The sequence below is a fragment of the Oncorhynchus mykiss genome, chromosome 28 (assembly GCF_057628025.1).
Source record: "Oncorhynchus mykiss isolate SJ-2025 chromosome 28, ASM5762802v1, whole genome shotgun sequence".
NCBI lineage: Eukaryota > Metazoa > Chordata > Actinopteri > Salmoniformes > Salmonidae > Oncorhynchus > Oncorhynchus mykiss.
The window spans coordinates 19,023,852-19,043,002 of NC_143049.1; positions in this window are offsets into that span (position 1 = coordinate 19,023,852).

Consider the following 19,151-nt stretch of genomic DNA (forward strand, 5'->3'; position numbering starts at 1 on the left):
ATCTCATAGCTGTCCATTTGCCTGTGTCATGGAGGAGCTGAATTACTGCTTCTTGCCCTGTGAGAGGAGAACATCTCTATTGTGTCCTTGGATGCTTACCAGGTACCCTGTACACACTGATCCTTTGTTCGGACCTGGACATGGGATCTTATCCCAGAGGCCGACCCAAAACAACGCATGCACAGGTAAGATGAGTAATACGGCATTGACAGAGATGGTTGCTTTGCTTCAGGTCCTTAGAAAACTATGCAGAATTTAAAAAAAAATAATTGTATTTTATTTTTTGAATTTTTACCCCTTTTTCTCCCCAATTTCATAGTATCCAATTGTTGTAGTAGCTACTATCTTGTCTCATCGCTACAACTCCCGTACGGGCTCGGGAGAGACGAAGGTTGAAAGTAATGCGTCCTCCGATACACAACCAACCAAGCCGCTGCTTCTTTAACACAGCGCACATCCAACCCGGAAGCCAGTCGCACCAATGCGCCGGAGGAAACACCGTGCACCTGGCCACCTTGGCTAGCGTACACTGCGCCCAGCACGCCACAGGAGTCGCTGGTGCGCGATGAGACAAGGACACCCCTACCGACCAAGCCCTCCCTAACCCGGGCGACGCTAGGCCAATTGTGCGTCGCCCCACGGACCTCCCGGTCGCGGCTGGTTACGACAGAGCCTGGGCGCGAACCCAGGGCTCTGATGGCACAGCTGGCGCCGCAGTACAGCGCCCTTAACCACTGCGCCACCCGGGAGGCCAGAATTTTGTTTTTTTATGTATTATTTCTTACATTGTTAGCCCAGGAAATCTCAAGTGTTATTACATACAGCCGGGAATTACTATTGGATATAAGAACAACGTCAACTTACCAACATTACGACCAGGAATACGTCTTTCCCGAAGCTGATCCTTTGTTCGGACCTCCACCCTGGACATGGGATCTTATCCCAGAGGCCGACCCAAAACAACGCATCGACGCAGGAGAAGCAGGTGGAGTGGCCTATTGGTCAGCACATCATCCACTACTTCCAAGCATATTACTAGCCAATGTTCAATCTCTGGACAACAAGGTGGACGATATTAGGGCATGAGTTGCCTTCCAGAGAGACATCAGAGATTGTAACATTCTCTGTATCATGGAACCAAGGCACACTCCGGATATGTTGTCAGAGGCGGTACAGCCACCTGGTTTCTTCATGATTCGCACCGACAGAAACAAACACCTCTCTGGTAAGAAGAAGGGCGGGGGTGTATGCCTTATGATTAACGACTTGTGGTGTAATCATAACAACATACAGGAACTCAAGTCCTTTTGTTCACCTGACCTAGAATTACTAACAATAAAATGCCGACCGCATTATCTTCCTAGAGAATTATCTTCGATTATAGTCACAGCCGTGTATATCCCCCCCAAGCAGATACTGCAATGGCCCTGAAAGAACTTCACTGGACTCTATATAAACTGGAAACCATACATCGTGAGGCTGCATTTATTGTAGCTGGGGATTTTAGCAAAGCTAATTTGAGAACAATTCTTCCTAAATTCTATCAGTATATCGAATGTGCGACACGATTTAGTAGCACTCTGGATCACTGCTACTCTAACTTCCGCAATGCAACCAAAGCCCTCCCCTGTCCTGCATTCGGCAAATCTGATAATGACTTAATTTTATTGCTCCCCTGCTACAGGCAAAAACTTAAACAGGAAACGCCCGTGCTCAGGTCCATCCAACGCTGGTCTGACCAATCAGATTCCACGCTTCAAGATTGCTTCGATCACGTGGACTGGGATATGTTTCGCATAGCCTCGGTGCGCGAGTTTATTAGCAAGTGTATCGGAGATGTGGTACCCACTGTGACTATTAAAACGTCTCCAAACCAGAAACCGTGGATTGATGGCAGCGTTCACGCTAAACTGAAAGTGCAAACCACCTCTTTTAAACATGGCAAGGCGACTGGAAACATAACCCAATACAAACAGTGAAGCTATTCCCTCCGCAAGGCAATCAAACAAAGCATCAGTATACAGTCAAAGTAGAGTCGCAATTCAACGGCTCAAACAAGACGTATGTGGCAGGGTCTACAGTCAATCACGGATTACAAAAAGATAAACAGCCCCACCGTGGACACCGACATCTTGCTCCCAGACAAATTAAACAACTTCTTTGCTCGCTTTGAGGACAATACAGTGCCACTGACACGGCCCGCTACCAAACCAGCTACCAAGCCTATTTAAACGTTTTAACCCTCAAGGACCGCCGGACCAGATGGCATCCCTAGCCGCGTCCTCGGAGCATGCACAGACCAGCTGGCTGGTGTGTTTACGGACATATTCGACCAATCCATATTCCAGTCTACTGTCCCCACATGCTTCAAGATGGCCACCATTATTCCTGTTCCCAAGAAAGCTAAGGTAACTGATCTAAATTACTATTGCCCCGTTGCACTCACCTCTGTCATCATGAAGTGCTTTGAGAGGCTAGTCAAGGATCATATCACCTCCACCCTACCTGATAACCTAGACCCACTCCAATAGGTCCATTGACGATGCAATCGCCTGGGCAAGAGGAATACCTATGTAAGAATGTTGTTCATTGACTACAGCTCAACATTTAACACCATAGTACCCTCCAAACACGTCGTTAAGCTCGAGACCCTGGGTCTCGACCCCGTCCTGTGCAACAGGGTCATGGACTTTGACGGGCCACCCCCAGGTGGTGAGGGTAGGAAACAACATCTACACCCCGCTGATCCTCAATACTGGGGCCCCACAAGGGTGCGTTCTCAGCCCTCCCCTATACTCCCTTTACTCCCTGTTCACCCATGACTGCATGGCTATGCACGCTTCCAACTTAATCATCAAGTTTGCAGATGACACCACAGTGGTAGGATTGATTACCAACAACGACAAGACAGCCTACAGGGAGGAGGTGAGGGCCCTCGGAGTGTGGTGTCAGGAATATAACCTCTCACTCAATGTCAACAAAACAAAGGAGATGATTGTGGACTTCAGGAAACAGCAGAGGGAGCACCCCCCCATCCACATCGATGCGACAGTAGTGGAGAAGTTGGAAAGTTTTAAGTTCCTCGGCGTACACATCACGGACAAATTGAAATGGTCCACCCACACAGACAGTGTGATGAATAAGGCGCAACAGCACCTTTTCAACCTCAGGAGGCTGAAGAAATTTGGCTTGTCATCTAATCTAAATCATTCACAAACTTCTACAGATGCACAATCGAGAGCATCCTGTCGGGCTGTATCACCGCCTGGTACAGCAACTGCACCGCCCTTAACCACAAGGCTCTCATGAGGGTAGTGTGGTCTGCACAACGCATCACTGGGGAAAACTACCTGCCCTCCAGGACATCTACAGCACCCAATGTCACAGGAAGGCCAAAAAGATCATCAAGGACAGCAACCACCCGAGCCACTGCCTGTTCACCCCGCTATCATCCAGAAGGCGAGGTCAGTACAGGTGCATCAAAGCTGGGACAGAGAGACTGAAAAACAGCTTCTATCTCAAGGCCATCAGACTGTTAAACAGCCATCACTAACAGAGAGGCTGCTGCCAACATACAGACTCAAATCTCTGGCCATTTTAATGAATAGACTTAATAAAGGTATCACTAGTCACTTTAAATATTGTCACTTTAATAATGTGTATACATCCTCCACTACTCATCTCATATGTATATACTGTATTCTATTTCTATACTATCTACTGCATCTTGCCTATACCGCTCGGCCATCGCTCATCCATATATTTATATGTAAATATTCTTATTCATCCCTTTACATTTGTGTGTATTAAGTAGTAGTTGTGATTTTTTGGGGATTACTTGTTAGATATTACTGCATTGTCGGAACTAGAAGCACAAGCATTTCGCTACACTCTCATTAACATCTGCTAACCATGTGTATGTGACCAATAAAATGTGATTTGAGGTACATATAATCATGCACACGTGTACAAATCAGAATCACATGGACAGATACATGCATGTGCACATAGGTGGAAACATACTAAGGCAGACCCCCGCACATCTCTGATTCAGAGGGGATGGGTTAAATGCGGAATACACATTTCAGTTGAATGCATTCAGTTCAACAACTGACTAGGTATCCCCCTTTCCCTTTCATACAACGCACACACACACGGCACTCTGCACGCTAGAAGCCTTCTGATTGGTTGAGCAGTGTGGTGTGATTGGACTGATGCTAGATCCTCCTAGGCCATTCTAACTCACCTGCAACGCAATTGGCCAAACTGTTTTGTATGACATAGTGACAGTTTTCAATGCTGTACTGCTGCAGACTACTGAGAGAGTTTCTTTGTCCCTGAATGACTGAGGGTGCAGTGTAATTTGCACAACACTTCAGTTTATTACTCCACAAATAGTGAAAGTTAATTTATTTGAGAGAGTTTGAAATGGACTTGTGGCGACATGTCTTACTGAGGGCACGTACCATTGAATTAACTGTAAACCTTTAGAAATCTTGCCGCATTTTCTCTGATTAGATTGGGTGTCAATGGGGACAGAAACCGGCTGACTATGAGCACACCATTAGGTTGCTAGTGATATCAGAACATACTGTTGATTTATGACAGATGGAAGCAAGCCAATCAAACAGCCTTTCCACTGGGCACACACTGGTTGAATCAATGTTGTTTCAATGTAATTTGTCAACGTATTGTTACATGGAAATGAAAAAAGTAGTCAACCAGTACTGTTTTCATCTCATTTCAACCAGCATTGTAAACAATGAAATTAGGCTACAACTTCAATTTAAATACATTGACTTAACTTCTTCGATAAAGGGAGCGCTCTTCATTTTTGGATGAAAAACGTTCCTGTTTTAAACAAGATATTTTGTCACGAAAAGATGCTCGACTATGCATATAATTGACAGCTTTGGAAAGAAAACACTCTGACGTTTCCAAAACTGCAAAGATATTGTCTGTGAGTGCCACAGAACTGATGTTACAGGCGAAACCCAGATAAAAATCAAATCAGGAAGTACCACATTTTTTTAAACTGCCTCATTCCAATGACTCCTTATATGGCTGTGGAGCAGCTAGGAGTCAGCTTACGTTTTCCACGTTTTCCCCAAGGTGTCTGCAGCATTGTGACGTATTTGTAGGCATATCATTGGAAGATTGACCATAAGAGACTACATCTACCAGGTGGTCGCTTGGTGTCCTCCGTCGCAATTATTGCGTAATCTCCAGCTGCAGTATTTTTCCGTTTGCCTTTGATGAGAAACCGACTGCCAGGAATGATTTTTCATTGAATAGAATTGTGAAAAACACCTTGAGGATTGATTCTAAACAACGTTTGCCATGTTTCTGTCGATATTATGGAGCTAATTTGGAAAAAAGTTTGGCGTTGTGTTGACTGCATTTTCGTTTTATTTTCTTAGCCAAACGTGATGAACAAAACGGAGCTATTTCTCTTACACAAATAATATTTTTGGAAAAAATGAACATTTGCTATCTAACTGAGAGTCTCGTCATTGAAAACATCCGAAGTTCTTCAAAGGTAAATGATTTTATTTGAATGCTTTTCTTGTTTTTGTGAAAATGTTGCCTGCAGAATGCTAGGCTTAATACTATGCTAGGCTATCAATACTCTTACACAAATGCTTGTGTAGCTTTGGTTAAAGCATATTTTGAAAATCTGAGATGACAGTGTTGTTAACAAAAGGCTAAGCTTGTGTTTCAATATATTTATTTCATTTCATTTGCGATTTTCATGAATAGGAAACATTGAGTTATGGTAATGAGCTTGAGGCTATGATTACGCTCCCGGATACGGGATTGCTCGACGCTAGAGGTTAACCTGACTAACATGTTGTTACATCAATCTAATCTCAACATAAATCATCAGAACTATGTACTTTAAAATTGTGTAGAAAATTCTACAAAGAAATGTTACAAAAATTATACTGTATATTCAATAAGGGATAGTTGAGCCAAAACGGTAAATTGAGCCACCCTTGTTTCTAGAAAACCCTATACAAAATTAATAATTTGACTAAATATTTAGAAGAGATCATAATTTCATGGCGTCTGTGAAGGAAGAAACCACATGGAAAATGTGCTAAGCAAGTTAGGTCCAAAAAAAACTGATTTCCAGTCAAATTAATTTATTAATCCTAACCATAACCCTGGAAACAGGAGACAAGGGGCAGTCAGACATGGTTTTAACTCTAGACACAGAAAAGGTATAAAAAACACAGAGGGTACGGGGCAAAAGAGGACGAACAGCAGAGGGGCTAATGATCTTGGAGCGGGGTTAAAGGTCTTGGCTTCTGGGGTGTAACCGCTGCACTATAGCAGCGTGCTAGTGCCTCAGGCTTGACCTTCTTGGATACCGGTCAGTGCTGCGGAAGCAAAGTGACCCGGGCCTTACTGACGCACCTCCCAGAGGTCTAGGTACTCTGCATGGCTGGCGGAGAGGTCTGGGGCAAGGTCCGGACAAGCCCCCAGGAAGATGTCCCGGGTCAGGCAGAGCTGACTTCAGGCAATGAGTGTGGCAGAACGGACTCCAGCCCACGATGGCACAATTAGCCCAGTCAATGGAAAGATTGTCTCGCTGGAGCCAAGAGAATCCCAATACCACGGGAACCTGTAGAGACTCAACCAGCAGGAATTGGATCATCTCGCTGTGGTTCCCCAACACTCGTGGTTCCCCAACATGCATATTCTAGCATTTGGTCCTGAGAAATAGGCTGTTTACTTTGGGAACATTATTTTTCCAAACATAAAAATAGTGCCCCCTAGCTTCAAGAGGTTCAAAATAACATGGTAAATTGCTGGAGGAAGGTTGATTTGTTGCTAAATGACATTGTGATATAATTGCTGGATAACATAAACTGCGTCATTACATAGAATATACAATAACGCTGAGTTTATTTTATTTGAAAGGGACAGTGCACGTTTATCAGTTGTGTGTGTCTAATGGCAGGGGATTCCTATTAAGCATTTTGGGGAGACTTTTTGAAGAGAGACTGAATGGGTTTTAGAATTACCATTATTATTAGGTTTTGTTTTTAGTAAACGTTTGGGATTAGGGAGATTTCCATTTTCCTAGAGACACGATATCTTAAAGGGGTACACACATATAGAATATTAGAAGTTTTTGTTTTCTGAGTTTTAATTAAACACGCAAATTCTTTAGATAAAGGGTTCTTTAATTTGTCTAATATAATATGGAACACGACTGTAAAAGGGTGGTATAACCTTTGACCTCTATCATGGCTTTCCCTTGTGGTCTGATCAGCCTCAGGGGAGGGCCATTTGGATAATGCATTTGTGGTTATTTGTGATACTGATTTTAAGGTAAATTAATTATGATGGAGTTTTAGCTCTTTGACATAATTTTAGTTTGAACCACAGAGGAGAAAGTGGAATTGAGGCAGGACAAATTATGGGGAGCGGGGGAATAGACTCTAGTGAGGAAGACGTGATGAAGGTTTCGAATTGGTTACTATTGATTTGGTATTACAACAGGAACAGAAATCCTACTTATCATCGATAATAAATAGGGGAAGATATGGTACATTGAGGTTTGAACAGGACATATTTTAAGCAAATAGGGTAGGAAAATACATTGAGATAGAAAAATAGTGATTTTATAAGCATTGAGATTATTTTTGAAAATAAATAACTTGCAGTTCTTAGGGATGGTAAATTACTGTAGATAATGTATCCCACACTATGCAACATATATTAAAATTATTGATGAGAATGATTTAAGATTAACCCATGTTATTGTTAGATAAAATACAGTGGACTCCTGAAGGAGAGATTTCATTAGTACAGAAAGCATATGATATGGTTAGCATTCGTTTTGGCTTCATTTGTTCATTAGAAGATTTTATTTAAATAGTATAAAGTGGACAGGGATATATGACATCTGTGGTGATTCAGGATTATTGATAGGATCGAGATAACCTTAATTAACCTATGTAAGGACTTTAGAAATTGCTGGGAGAGCCAGGTATCAAAGGGGGGATGGGTAAGTTCTGGACTAGGATAGGACGGGGCCTAGGGGGCCTTGGATAGAACACTTTGTGGCCTATTGGATAATAAACAAATTTGTTTTAAATTTAAAAAAATTATAGCTAACAAGTAGGCATAGATCCGTTGACAATAGAGTTTACATTGATAGCATTGGAGTTCCAAGGGGAACTGGATGAGCTCTGGATTGGAATCAAGCATCTTATGGTGATAACAGCTGCAACTAGATTGATGGGATGTCAGGATAGAATAGCCTTGGATATGTTACTGGCTGAAAAGGATGGGGGGGTGTGAGGTTTCTTCCCAGAATGACACAGCTCCATACGGATCGGTGACCAAGGCCCTGGCAGAGAACTCTGGGGTAGATAATGCTCTAACAAATTGGTTTGATAGTGTGTTTGGAAAATGAATAAATGTCATGATCACTGTGTTGTGGGCAACCTTCACCTGTGTGACTGTGTTAGTTTTGTGCGGATGATTCCGGTGTGAAAGGTTCTCATTTCCAGGACTCTGGAGAAATCGATGAGACAACAGATGGTGAGATACGGGCCGATTCCGAGCTCTGACCAGTGGAATGATGAATACATTACTCCAGATCTAGTAGATGTACCCAGCTCCTTCAATCATGAGGAGCCTGTGTTACATGAGACCATTTCTAATGTTTAGGTTCTATCTTGTTTTGATGTTTAGACTGTTTCTTTGATGAAGATAACAAAAATCCTGATAAGAAGAGTTATGATTCTAATATAGGCCTAGAACAGTCAATGTAAATACATCTACTTCCGGCGCCGACAGAGATGGCCGCCTCGCTTCGCGTTCCTAGGAAACTATGCAGTTTTTTGTTTTTTTACGTGTTATTTCTTACATTAGTACCCCAGGTCATCTTAGGTTTCATTACATACAGTCGAGAAGAACTACTGAATATAAGATCAGCATCAACTCACCATCAGTACTACCAAGAATATGTTTTTCGCGACGCGGATCCTGTGTTCTGCCTTACAAACAGGACAACTGAGTGGATTCCATGCAGCGACCCAAAAAAAAAACAACTCCGAAAAAGAGGGAAACGAGGCGGTCTTCTGGTCAGACTCCGGAGACGGACACACCGTGCACCACTCCCTAGCATTCTTCTTGCCAATGTCCAGTCTCTTGACAACAAGGTTGATGAAATCCGAGCAAGGGTAGCATTCCAGAGGGACATCAGAGACTGTAACGTTCTTTGCTTCACGGAAACGTGGCTCACTGGAGAGACTCTATCCGAAGCGGTGCAGCCAACGGGTTTCTCCACACATCGCGCAGACAGAAACAAACATCTTTCTGGTAAGAAGAGGGGCGGGGGCGTATGCCTTATGACTAACGTGACATGGTGTGATGAAAGAAACATACAGGAACTCAAATCCTTCTGTTCACCTGATTTAGAATTCCTCACAATAAAATGTAGACCGCATTATCTACCAAGAGAATTCTCTTCGATTATAATCACAGCCGTATATATCCCCCCCCAAGCAGACACATTGATGGCTCTGAACGAACTTTATTTAACTCTTTGCAAACTGGAAACCATTCATCCGGAGACTGCATTCATTGTAGCTGGGGATTTTAACAAGGCTAATCTGAAAACAAGACTCCCTAAATTTTATCAGCATATCGATTGCGCAACCAGGGGTGGAAAGACCTTGGATCATTGTTACTCTAACTTCCGCGACGCATATAAGGCCCTGCCCCGCCCCCCTTTCGGAAAAGCTGACCACGACTCCATTTTGTTGATCCCTGCCTACAGACAGAAACTAAAACAAGAGGCTCCCACGCTGAGGTCTGTCCAACGCTGGTCCGACCATGCTGACTCCACACTCCAAGACTGCTTCCACCACGTGGACTGGGACATGTTTCGTATTGCGTCAGACAACAACATTGACGAATACGCTGATTCGGTGTGTGAGTTCATTAGAACGTGCGTTGAAGATGTCGTTCCCATAGCAACGATTAAAACATTCCCTAACCAGAAACCGTGGATTGATGGCAGCATTCGCGTGAAACTGAAAGCGCGAACCACTGCTTTTAATCAGGGCAAGGTGTCTGGTAACATGACCGAATACAAACAGTGCAGCTATTCCCTCCGCAAGGCTATCAAACAAGCTAAGCGTCAGTACAGAGACAAAGTAGAATCTCAATTCAACGGCTCAGACACAAGAGGCATGTGGCAGGGTCTACAGTCAATCACGGACTACAGGAAGAAATCCAGCCCAGTCACGGACCAGGATGTCCTGCTCCCAGGCAGACTAAATAACTTTTTTGCCCGCTTTGAGGACAATACAGTGCCACTGACACGGCCTGCAACGAAAACATGCGGTCTCTCCTTCACTGCAGCCGAGGTGAGTAAGACATTTAAACGTGTTAACCCTCGCAAGGCTGCAGGCCCAGACGGCATCCCCAGCCGCGCCCTCAGAGCATGCGCAGACCAGCTGGCCGGTGTGTTTACGGACATATTCAATCAATCCCTATACCAGTCTGCTGTTCCCACATGCTTCAAGAGGGCCACCATTGTTCCTGTTCCCAAGAAAGCTAAGGTAACTGAGCTAAACGACTACCGCCCCGTAGCACTCACTTCCGTCATCATGAAGTGCTTTGAGAGACTAGTCAAGGACCATATCACCTCCACCCTACCTGACACCCTAGACCCACTCCAATTTGCTTACCGCCCAAATAGGTCCACAGACGATGCAATCTCAACCACACTGCACACCGCCCTAACCCATCTGGACAAGAGGAATACCTATGTGAGAATGCTGTTCATTGACTACAGCTCGGCATTCAACACCATAGTACCCTCCAAGCTCGTCATCAAGCTCGAGACCCTGGGTCTCGACCCCGCCCTGTGCAACTGGGTACTGGACTTCCTGACGGGCCGCCCCCAGGTGGTGAGGGTAGGCAACAACATCTCCTCCCCGCTGATCCTCAACACTGGGGCCCCACAAGGGTGCGTTCTGAGCCCTCTCCTGTACTCCCTGTTCACCCACGACTGCGTGGCCACGCACGCCTCCAACTCAATCATCAAGTTTGCGGACGACACAACAGTGGTAGGCTTGATTACCAACAACGACGAGACGGCCTACAGGGAGGAGGTGAGGGCCCTCGGAGTGTGGTGTCAGGAAAATAACCTCACACTCAACGTCAACAAAACTAAGGAGATGATTGTGGACTTTAGGAAACAGCAGAGGGAACACCCCCCTATCCACATCGATGGAACAGTAGTGGAGAGGGTAGCAAGTTTTAAGTTCCTCGGCATACACATCACAGACAAACTGAATTGGTCCACTCACACAGACAGCATTGTGAAGAAGGCGCAGCAGCGCCTCTTCAACCTCAGGAGGCTGAAGAAATTCAGCTTGTCACCAAAAGCACTCACAAACTTCTACAGATGCACAATCGAGAGCATCCTGGCGGGCTGTATCACCGCCTGGTACGGCAACTGCTCCGCCCTCAACCGTAAGGCTCTCCAGAGGGTGGTGAGGTCTGCACAACGCATCACCGGGGGCAAACTACCTGCCCTCCAGGACACCTACACCACCCGATGTCACAGGAAGGCCATAAAGATCATCAAGGACATCAACCACCCGAGCCACTGCCTGTTCACCCCGCTATCATCCAGAAGGCGAGGTCAGTACAGGTGCATCAAAGCTGGGACCGAGAGACTGAAAAACAGCTTCTATCTCAAGGCCATCAGACTGTTAAACAGCCACCACTAACATTGAGTGGCTGCTGCCAACACACTGACACTGACTCAACTCCAGCCACTTTAATAATGGGAATTGATGGGAAATGATGTAAATATATCACTAGCCACTTTAAACAATGCTACCTTATATAATGTTACTTACCCTACATTATTCATCTCATATGCATACGTATATACTGTACTCTATATCATCGACTGTATCCTTATGTAATACATGTATCACTAGCCACTTTAAACTATGCCACTTTGTTTACATACTCATCTCATTTGTACATACTGTACTCGATACCATCTACTGTATCTTGCCTATGCTGCTCTGTACCATCACTCATTCATATATCCTTATGTACATATTCTTTATCCCCTTACACTGTGTACAAGACAGTAGTTTTGGAATTGTTAGTTAGATTACTTGTTGGTTATTACTGCATTGTCGGAACTAGAAGCACAAGCATTTCGCTACACTCGCATTAACATCTGCTAACCATGTGTATGTGACAAATAAAATTTGATTTGATTTGATTTACTGGTCTTTGAATAACTATAAATAGTTTTAATAAAAATAGATGTGTCCTTTTAATATTTTAATTAAAATAGATGTGTGCTTTTTAACATTCTAATAAAAATAGAGGTGTGATTGGATGGATAATATTTAGTCATAAGGTAATAATAATGTTATGGGATTTTTATGAATAATGACTAAATGATGTATATATTTAGCTTAGAATTATAACTAAACAGAATACTACTCTGTTACTGTATGAATGTAGGAATCTTATTATAATCATAATACTGAATATAAGGTGTGTAGTTTTAGTCAAGAATTAGAACAAGGACTTTCTGTTCCTTGTTAGAAACAAATGGAGCCATCATCAGACCGGCTGGAATACTGTGTTCCTTACAGGACATTCTGTCCCTAACCAGGGAGGAGAGAGACCTTGGGCCTGTAGTAGATTGTTTAACAGGTGGCAATATTGCCATATTATCTGAGAGGAGGAGGGACATTTATGATGAAATGTGAGGTATATAAACCAATGTACATGGTATTATGACCAGAGCTCTCGGGAATAAACACTATTGATTAATATTGAGACGGATCTTTGTCTATTTTATGCAAATAAGAATCTTACAAATTTTTAGAAATGGACAAAGTGTTTTGCTTTGTTATAATTGAATTGGTTAATGAACATATAGGAATTGAATTCCTCTAACAGTGTAGAAGTACGGTGGCTAGGAAAAACTCCCTAGAAAGATCAGAACCTAGAAAGAAACCTAGAGAGGAACCAGGCTATGAGTGGTGGCCAGTCCTCTTCTGGCTGTGCCGGGTGGAGATTATAACAGAACATGGCCAAGATGTTCAAATGTTCATAGATGACCAGCAGGGTCAAATAATAAAAATCACAGTGGTTGTCGAGGGTGCAACAGGTCAGCACCTCAGGAGTAAATATCAGTTGGCTTTTCATAGCCGATCATTCAGAGTATCTCTTCCGCTTCTGCTGTCTCTAGAGAGTTTAAAACAGCAGGTCTGGGACAGGTAGCACGTCCGGTGAACAGGTCAGGGTTCCAGAGCAGCAGGCAGAACAGTTGAAACTGGAGCAGCAGCATGGCCAGGTGGACGGGGGACAGCAAGAGTCATCAGGCCAGGTAGTCCTGAGGCATGGTCCTAGGGCTCAGGTCCTCCGAGAGAGACAGAGAGAGAAAGAGAGAGAATTAGAGAGAGCATACTTAAATTCACATAGGACACCGGAAAAGACAGGAGAAATACTCCAGATATAACAGCCTGACCCTAGCCCCCCGACACATAAACTACTGCAGCATAAATACTGGAGGCTGAGACAGGAGGGGTCGAGAGACACTGTTGCCCCATCCGACGATAGCCCCGGACAGGGCCAAACAGGTAGGATATAACCCCACCCACTTTGCCAAAGCACAGCCCCCACACCACTAGAGGGATATCTTCAACCACCAACATACCATCCTGAGACAAGTCTGAGTATAACCCACAAAGATCTCCGCCATGGCACAACCCAAGGGGGGGGGGGGGGGGGGGGGGCGACAACCCAGACAGGAAGTTCACGTCAGTGACTCAACGCATTCAAGTGACGCACCCCTCCTAGGGACGGCATGGAAGAGCAGCAGTAAGCCAGTGACCCAGCTCCTGTAATAGGGTTAGAGGCAGAGAATCCCAGTGGAGAGAGTGGAACCGGCCAGGCAGAGACAGCAAAGGCGGTTCGTTGCTCCAGCGCCTTTCTATTCACCTTCACACTCCTGGGCCAGACTACACCCAATCATAGGACCTACCGAAGAGATGAGTCTTCAATAAAGACTTAAAGGTTGAGACCAAGTCTGCGTCTCTCACATGGGTAGGCAGACCATTCCATAAAATGGAGCTCTATAGGAGAAAGCCCTGCCGTCTAAGCTGTTTGCTTAGAAATTCTAGGGACAGTTAGTAGTCCTACGTCTTGTTACATGTAGGTATGTACGGCAGGACCAAATCGTAAAGGTAGGTAGAAGCATGCCCATGTAATGATTTGTGGGTTAGCAGTAAAACCTTGAAATCAGCCTTTGCCTTAACAGGAAGCCAGTGTAGAGAGGCTAGCACTGGAGTAATATGATAAACTTTTTTAGTTCTAGTCAATATTCTAGCAGCCGTGTTTAGCACTAACTGAAGTTTATTTAGTGCTTTATCCGGGTAGCCGAAATGTAGAGCATTGCAGTAGTCTAACCTAGAAGTGACAAAAGTATGGATACATTTTTTTCTGCATCATTTTTGGAGTGAAAGTTTCAGATTTTTTCAATGTTACGTAGATGGAAAAAAAGCTGTCCTTGAAACAGTCTTGACATGTTCGTCAAAAGAGAGATCAGGGTCCAGAGTAACGCCGAGGTCCTTCACAGTTTTATTTGAGACAACTGTACAACCATCAAGATTAATTGTCAGATTCAACAGAAGATCTCTTTGTTTCTTGGGACTTAGAACAAGCATCTCTGTTCTGTCCGAGTTTAAAAGTAGAAGGTTTGCAGCCATCCACTTCCTTATGTCTGAAACACAGGCTTCCAGCGAGGGCAATTTTGGGGCTTCACCATGTTTCATTGAAATGTACAGCTGTGTGTCATCTGCATAGCAGTGAAAGTTAACATTATGTTTCCGAATGACATCACCAAGAGGTCAAATATATAGTGAAAACAATAGTGGTCCTAAAAAATAACTTTGAGGAACACCGAAATTTACAGTTGATTTGTCAGAGGACAAACCATCCACAGAGACAAATTGATATCTTTCCGACAGATAAGATCTAAACCAGGCCAGAACTTGTCAAGAGCTCTAACACCAATGGAAATGGAGAGGGGTTGAGTGGGGATGCCCAGCTCGGCCGCCAGGGTAACAGCCATGAGACTCACATCGGCCACTGAGTCGATGAGTACATGGAGAGACTTGGACTGGTCGCTCCACCGAAGGATGGCGCGGAGAAGGGGGCAAGCAAGGTGAGACGAAAATTATCTTTAAGGCTCACCAGAGTACTCACTCCAACGAATGAGCTAGGTCTCATGAAGGGACAGGTAGACACATAATGATCGGCAGAATCGCAATACAGATGACTCTGGGTCTCAAGTCTGCGTACGCGTTTGGCTGTAGACAACCTAGCCCTGCCGAGCTGCATCGGCTTGGGATGAGTTGAATCGGCAGTCTCGGGAGGCTCTTGGAGGGACTCGGATAAGCTCGGATCTTCTCGGGGATGTAGACGCCGGGAACTTCCAGAGTTCATCAGATGCAAGGTGGGATCCCTGAGTGAGCGATTGGGACCGCAATCGGACCTCCTCTCCCTCCTACGTTCCCGTAGCCAACCATCAATCCGGATGGTTGAAGCAATGACTGAGTCGAGATCCGTCGGTAGTTCTCGGACGGCCAGCTCATTCTTTACCTCCTCCGATAATCCGTGCAGGAACGTGTCGAACAGCGCTTCCGGGTTCCAGGGTTTCTCACTTCCGCCACGAATACCTCCAGACTGAGGCAGACGGCGGATTGTTGCACCCACATCGCCGTGGCCCAGGCGAGTGCCCTCCCAGACATCAGCTTAATAATGTACACTATCTTCGAGCGGTCCGAGGGGAACGAAGTAGCTCGAAAACAAGGGAGCACTGGGAGAGAAAGGCCCGGCAGGTTCTGGAATCTCCATCATAGTGCTCTGGGGGAGGTAAGCAGGGTTCCCGGTAAACCGGGGTGATGGCGCTGCTACCATCTGGAATACTGAGGGCTGGGAAGTTACCGTCGTTGTAGGCAACCCACAGAATTGTTCCCTCAATGCGTCCAATGCTAGGTTGTGACGTTCGGCCATGTCCTGGAAACCTTCTATCGGACCGCGAAGCAAATCCTTGTCTCTACTAATGATGGCTCCTTGGGAGGATATGGCTTTGCGGAACTGGTCCAAGTCTGCTGGGCCAGTCATGGCCAGTTCGTACTATCACATTTGAAGGTAAGACCCAGGTGCAGACAATGTTGAAGTAACAAAAGTAAATGAATTTGAACACAGGCAGGCAAAGGTACAGGACGGCAGAAAGGCTCAGGGTCAGGTCAGGCAAAGGTCGGTAATCCAGAGTAGAGGGCAAAGGTACAGGATGGCAGGCAGGCTCAGGGTCAAGGCAGGCAGAAAGGACAAAATTGGGAAAACTAGAAAATAGACAAGGCAGGAGCAAGGGGAAAATGCTGGTAGGTTTGAGGAACAAAACGAACTGGCAACAGACAAACAGAGAACACAGGTTACCCCATACCCGGGTAAGTTGTGCCAAGAGACCACTTTTTTGGGGCAATTTACATTAATTCTGATTATTTCCAGGGATACTCAACATCCTGAAATATATACAGTATCTTTGTTAGAAATAATACTATATTTTCCTTAACAGAGTGATGCTGAATGTAAAAAATATATATTTTGGGTGGTTGAAATTATATAGAATTTCTTATTTGACATACTTTATCTGACCTTGTTTCAATGTTGAAATACTTCGGAAAGTATTCAGACCCCTTGACTTTTCACCTTACAGCTTTATTATAAAATTAAAGAAATAGTTTTTTTCCTCATCAATCTACACACAATACCCCATAATGACAAAGCAAAACATTTTTTTAGAAATGTTTGCAAATGTATATAATAAAAAAAGGAAATATAACATTTAAATAATCAGACCCTTTACTCAGTACTTTGTTGAAGCACCTTTGGCAGTGATTTGGCAGTGATTACAGCATCGAGTCTTCTTGGGTATGGCACTGCATGTGTGGCACACCTGTATTTGGGGAGTTTCTCTCATTCTTCTCTGCACATCCTCTCAAGCTCTGTCAGGTTGGATGTGGAGCGTTGCTGCACAGCTATTTTCAGGTTTTCTCCAGATTTGTTTGATCAAGGTTCAAGTCCGGGCTCCACCTGGGCCACTCAAGGACATTCAGAGACTTGTAACGAAGCCACTCCTGCATAGTCTTGGCTGTGTGCTTAGGGTCATTATCCTGTTGGAAGGTGAACCTTTGCCCCAGTGTGAAGTCCTGAGTGCTCTGGAGAAGGTTTTCATCAAGGATCTCTCTATGCTTTGCTCCATTCATCTTTCCCTCGATCCTGACTAGTCTCCCAGTCCCTGCCGCTGAAAAACATCCACAAAGCATATTGTGTGTAGATTGATGAGAATTTGTTTTTATTTCACACGTTTTAGAATAACGTAACACAATTTGGAAAAAGTCAAGGTGCCAGAATACTTTCCGAAGACACTGTATGATATAACTAATAGATAGAATGGTGCCGGAGGGGTTGGCTGCCGTTTATTCGGGCTCTTAACCAATTTAGCTATTTTGTGTTTTTTTCTCATTGTTTGTAACTTATTTTGTACATAATGTTGACGCCACCGTCTCTTATGACCGAAAAGAGCTTCTGGACATCAGAACAGCGATTGCTCACCTCGAACTGGATGAAGATTCTTTCCAGAGATAACGCAATCTCGATCGCACTCCACACTACCCTTTCCCACCTGGACAAAAGGAACCAATGTGAGAACACTGATTATTGACTACAGCTCAGCGTTCAACACCATAGTGCCCAGAAAGCTCATCACTAAGCTAAGGACCCTGGGACTAAACACCTCCCTCTGCAACTGGATCATGGACTTCCTGATGGGCCGCCCCAGATGTTAAGGGTAGGCAACAACACATCTGCCACGCTGATCCTCAACTCCGGGGCCCCTCAGGGGTGCGTGCTTAGTCCTCTCCTATACTCCCTGTTCACCCACAACTGTGTGGCCAAGCACGATTCCAACACCATCATTAAGTTTGCTAACAACACAGGCCTGATCACTGACAACGATTAGACAGCCTATAGGGAGGAGGTCAGAGACCTGGCAGTGTGGTGCCAGGAAAACAACTTCTCTCTCAACGTGAGCAAGTCAAAGGAGATGATCATGGACGACAGGAAAAGGAGGGCCCCATTCTCATCGACGGGGCAGTAGTGGAACGGGTCAGAAGTTTCAAGTTCCTCGGTGCCAATATCACCAACAAACCTTCATGGTCCAAACACACCAAGAAAGGTGTGAAGAGGGCACGACAAAGCCTATTCCCCATCAGGAAACTGAAAAGATTTGGTATGGATCCCCAGATCCTCAAAAACCTCTACAGCTGCACCACTGAGAGCATCCTGACCAGTTGCATCACCGCCTGGTATGGAAACTGCTTGGCATCTGACCATAAGGCGCTACAGAGGGTACTCTACAGCCCAGTACATCACTGGGGCCAAGCTTCCTGCCATCCATGACCTATATACTAGGTGCTTTCAGAGAAAGGCCAAAAAATAGTCACCCAAGTCATAGACCGTTCTCTTTGCTACTGCACGGCAAGCAGTACTGGAGCACCATGCCTAGGTTCAAAAGGCTCCTCAACAGCTTCTACCCCTAAGACTGCTGAACAATTAATTAATGGCCACCCGGACTATTTACATTGTACAAATTACATCAACTAACCTGTACCCCAGCACATTGACTCAGTACCGGTACCCCCTGTAAATAGCTTTGTTATTGTTATTTTATTGTGTTACTTTTTATTTTATTTACTCTATTTCTTGAACTGCATTGTTGGTTAAGGGCTTGTAAGTAACCCTAACCCATTTCATGGTAAGGTCTACATCTGTTGTATTTGGCGCATGCGACAAATAAAATTTGATTTGGATTTTGATGTTCTCCAGCCTATCAGAGCTCTCATAACATGAACTGACATGCATTGTCCACCCAAACAAAGAATCAGACAATGAATCTAATACTGAAAGCATTAGCTACAGCTGACAAGCACTGCAGTTCATAAATTGTGGTGAGTAGGTGACTTAAAGAGAGACATTTCTTCAAAAATTAAGGAGAAGCAAGAGAGAGA